The following is a 4,631-nucleotide window of genomic DNA, read 5'->3' on the forward strand; positions in this document are numbered from 1 at the left end:
GGACAATGCCAGCACTCACCAGGGACCTGGCCGAAAAATTCATCCAGGATCCTGCGCTGCAAGGGCAAAACACATGCACTGCCCGCGTACCTTTGTCACCGGGAGTGAATGTTTCCAAGGGGGAAATGTATTCCTTTCTCTGCTCTCAAAAGGACCATGTTGATTGGTGCAGAGCCCTTCTCATCATCTCATGATCTCAGAGAGGACATGTCCTGCTCCCTCTGGAGCAGCGATTGGCAGCTGTTCAGCAATAAGGAACATGGCATATGTACGTTACATCCTGCACCGCCATTGTTTATATAACCAGATTAGGTGGCTTTGCATTCATGCATTAAAAGGGTTGGAACACATTTTTGTGTCACCGTAAAATACTTTTTATGTTCAATGCCTCTGGTTGGCATAATAGGGGTGGTTGCATAAGCATCCCTGACCCAAATGGATACCCCCTCCCAGGGTTCCTTTGCACATGAGTGGACATTCCTACCATGATGCATATATTATAGAGGCGTACTCTGAATTGGTTTGGGAACATTGCTAAACTGCAGGGCAAACTGTTTCGCTTATTTAATTGACCGCTTTTAATCGCGAAAGTTCATGTGGGGTTTTGTGGGGGTGGGATTTATTCTGTGAATATTATTATCTGTGGTTGATCTTGTCATTTGTTTAGGTAGTGATGGGACTGTACCTGCACTTCAGCTGTCTGCCAAGGCCCAGCATCACTCTTGGTCGGTCCAGGGGGTGAAGGGACATCTGGAGAGACTGGCAGATGACAACAACGCCACAGAGAGGTGCGCTGGGGGGTCCAGTTGTTCTATTTTCTTCTGGCGGTTCTGAGATGGCACGGAGTCTGGGCCGGAAACCATATATTGCATGGGCAGAGGTACGCCTTGTTTCATTACAGAGATATTCAAAAAAATAGAATTGCGTTGCACAAGTGGAGGAAGCTTTTAGAAGGAGTTTATTTCGAAAGGGGCCTACAAGGTGTTGAACCTGACAAGGCTTTTTTAACGTTCACTAATGCTGGCCGAGTTGCATGATTGGTCGAAAACAAATATACATAAAGTGGTGTGAAACGCCCCGTGCTCACAGCTGATCGGCCATCAGACTTTAGATGCTCTTATCTGAATTCAAAATAATCAATGGATTTTACTGATCAGGTAAGTGCTTCAGGGACATTCTATAAGCCTTAGGCGCTGCTGTGTTTCGCCTTTAAGTTCTCTCAATCATCCCCCTCAGCTTCTCCCTGGTCCACGAAGGATCACCCAGCCTTGTGTATTATGAGCTGCTTATACACCGATATCACAAGTGAGGCACCAATCAATGTTTGTAGAGGCACCAGTGCTTCTTCTTCCGTCTCTCTCACCCTCGTTCATCTGAACTGCATGCCGGAGCTCCCCCGATCCCTTCGAAAATGATTTGCTCTAGGATAAATAAATAAAACAGAGAGGTGAGGGATAGGCCGCGTTCATAATACGGAGGGAAAACATCGCTTTTACTGCTGAATGGTACCTTCCCCAAAGATACCATTTATTATTGATATCCACCCAAACAAAATAACATTTGCAGTGTGTCTTCAACTGTATGCTTTACTACACAGCCTTCACCGCTACGGAAAGTCACAATCTCAGAGTGCATTTTGTTATTTTCATTATTAATCCAAATGGTACGATATGCATGTAACAAAACCCTAAAACACCTCTTGTTATGTGGACATAACTTAAGGCTACAGGGACCAAGGTGAAGTCTATGACTCTGCAGCAGCATAGAGACAGCTCATGTTAAATCTCTCAAAGCCTGCCCTGTTTTTTGAGGCTCGACGGGTATTGAACAGAGAAGGGAGAGAGGAGCAACAGAGTCTTTGGCTGGATTGAAATTGCAACTCTTGCATTTTGTACCTTGCATCCTATCATTATCTTCATTAGCATCGTGAGCAAAAGTAGCGCTACTTTGACTATTGTTGTCACTATGGTTCATGTTTCCTACTGAGTGTTTCCAGGGTGAATGTGTGGGCAGTGCTGGTGAAGGCTGCCAGGGGACATGAGGTGTGGGACGTATGCAGAGCTGCTTGCCGCTTCTGTCTGCTCTACGACGACGGCAGATGGACTGAGAGTAGGTCTTGGAAGTCATGGGAAAGGGATCCTGAGGGCTTTCTAATTAGCTGTCCGGTGTGGCCAGCATGGCAGAAGACCATTTTCTTTTGTGTGGAGATATGGGAATGGTTTGTGTGTTTGGCTGCATGCTTATTACATGTATTTTAAAAATGTTGCCTATAATATAATATATTTTTTATATTCGTATGTTTCTCCTCATATACAAAGTGTCCAGAGTGAATAGACGGATTATGACAGATATCACAGATGCTGCAAGTGAACGACACAAAAGGTTTTCAAATGAGTTGAGTAGAATAACCTTCCCTGCATCACTCCCACTCCCTCAAAGGGAATGATGTAGTGTATTCTGACAGTTTCCCTTCTTGCTGTCAGGTAAAACAATGAACCTCAAATTCATGGTTCATTGTCTGAAACGGTTTTATTTGCTGTAATGTCTTGTGCAGGTGAATTGCTTCAACATTTGGCTTCAGGGTTGTCACATTTCCCTTTGTGGTGAGCCACATGATAATGATGGCATTTACATTTTAAATGTGTAGTTTTCTAATTATGCGTAATTTGTCATCTATATAAGATAAGTTGGAACCCTGTGGAAAGTGAAAGGGACGTTGACTTCTGTCATCGCTGTAAAATGGGTGATGTTCTCTGTTCCAGAGGGTCAGAGTCCAGAGCAAGGTTCTCTCCAGATCAACGCCTCCTCCAGGGACGTGCTTCTTCTCCTGGCCGAAATCTGCTTCATCAATGCTGAGGTGTGTGCTCTTCATCGTTAGGCCTTCACACACAAACGCTCACACGCACACACACACACACACACACACACACACACACACACACACACACACACACACACACACACACACACACACACACACACACACACACACACACACACACACACACACACACACACACAAACTCAAAATATTAACAACAAAGCGGAAAACATGCTTTATTTGAAGTGGTCTGTTGACTCATCCAAGGTGAACCTAATCACAAGCTATTAACTGAAGATGGACGTTGAATCAGCACTGAACAGAGGAACTTACTTTTTTTTATATCCTCAGCTATTGGGGCACATATTTTTCTGGAATTTCCGACGCTGTATAGATCATGGTTTCATCTATAAGTTGTTTACTTTTACGCAAAATCTTCTTGAATTGTTTCAAAGAAAGCTTGTTAAAAGGTAATGGAGATTTTATATGAGAATTTTTTCAACTTATACTTTTTTTTGAACCAGGTAGACTTATTGAGATTAGTTAGAGTTTAGAGTTAAAACAATTACAAAGCTCTCCGCCCTCAGCATCAGAAGATGAGTTTTATGGGATTTTCTTAACGAGCGGCCATGGGAGAGGAAGCTGATTGGGTGGAGTCCTGGGCTTGTTTGCTGTGCTGTGTAATCCACCTCCCATCAAGCTTTTATTACCCCCCCCCCAGACCGAAGAAGATTAGCTCGAAAGCACTTTGAAGAAAAGCGGTGAACGACAGATCCTCACCGCGTGACCTTGTAGGAGCCGTGGAGGCGCCTCTGTCTCCAGTGTGTTACTTCCTTTGTTCTGTGACAGTCGGCTTCCCTTCACTTTGAACACAAGTCAAGGGAATCAAAAGGGATGCATGGAATTGTTGAAGAAAATAATGCAAAAATGTTATTTCAGAATTCAATGAAAAAGCTAAATCCATGGCCAATGTTTCCTCAACAACCTTTGATGTGCCACAGCTAAACTAATTTAAACTACTAATACCCCCTTTGTTTTGATAACTTCCTCTGAGGGTTAAATGCCTTCTTTATGTGATGGAGGGATTTCCCTTTACCTCATAGGCCACTGTCCAGAAGCTGCAATCGGAGGGGGTGGAGCTTAACAGTCCCGCTGTCCTGCCTCAGGACAGAGGAGGCCCTGCCTCTGAGGACCACTGGGGGGTCTACAGGTAGCTACAAAGACAGACAGACTGACTGACTGACTGACTGACTGACTGACTGACTGACTGACTCACTTCGGGGCACCCAGCAGTGCCTCTTTTGTTGAAGCCCAGAGAGAAGCAGAGCAGCGTGTTGTGCCGTCTTTCTGTTGCGACCATACAATATCTAAACCCAAACCTCCAACGATGTTGGACGCAATGCGAACCGAGCATATGGGTTGCTGGGTTCCCATCGTGTTCCAATTGCAAAATTGCTGCCCCCCAGCTGTTAAGAAGTGTTATGTAACCCCTTAAAGTGTCTCTGAGCATCTTTCTAAGTATGTCGTTAGATAATTTAAACTAAATGTATCCACTCAATTCTCTCTCTCTTTCTGTTTTTCTTTATTTTTCTCTCTATCTCTCGCTCTCACTCTCTCTTTCTCCTTCTCTTTCGCTCTCATTCTCTCTCTCTCTTTCTCCTCTCTCCTCTCTTACCTCCCTCTTAGGGACTGGATCCAGTCTCTGTCGGCCTATGCCACCGCTGGCTTCCTGTGGGGAGCGGAGCTGGGGAGGAGCTTGGCGAGTGGTGGAAGGTCGACAATGCGCCGTTATCCTGTGGAACTACAGCCG

The 4,631-nt window shown here is 44.8% G+C and overlaps 1 long non-coding RNA gene across 1 annotated transcript; it reads left to right on the top strand.

Moving 5' to 3' along the window:
* Positions 1–684: 684 nt before the first annotated feature.
* LOC115560380 (uncharacterized) lies at positions 685–4,026 on the top strand. Its single transcript, XR_003979743.1, has 4 exons — positions 685–788; positions 1,997–2,109; positions 2,763–2,857; positions 3,925–4,026. It is a non-coding gene; the product is annotated as an uncharacterized LOC115560380 (long non-coding RNA).
* The last annotated feature ends 605 nt before the right edge of the window (positions 4,027–4,631 follow it).

The sequence above is a fragment of the Gadus morhua genome, chromosome 15 (assembly GCF_902167405.1).
Source record: "Gadus morhua chromosome 15, gadMor3.0, whole genome shotgun sequence".
Lineage (NCBI taxonomy): Eukaryota > Metazoa > Chordata > Actinopteri > Gadiformes > Gadidae > Gadus > Gadus morhua.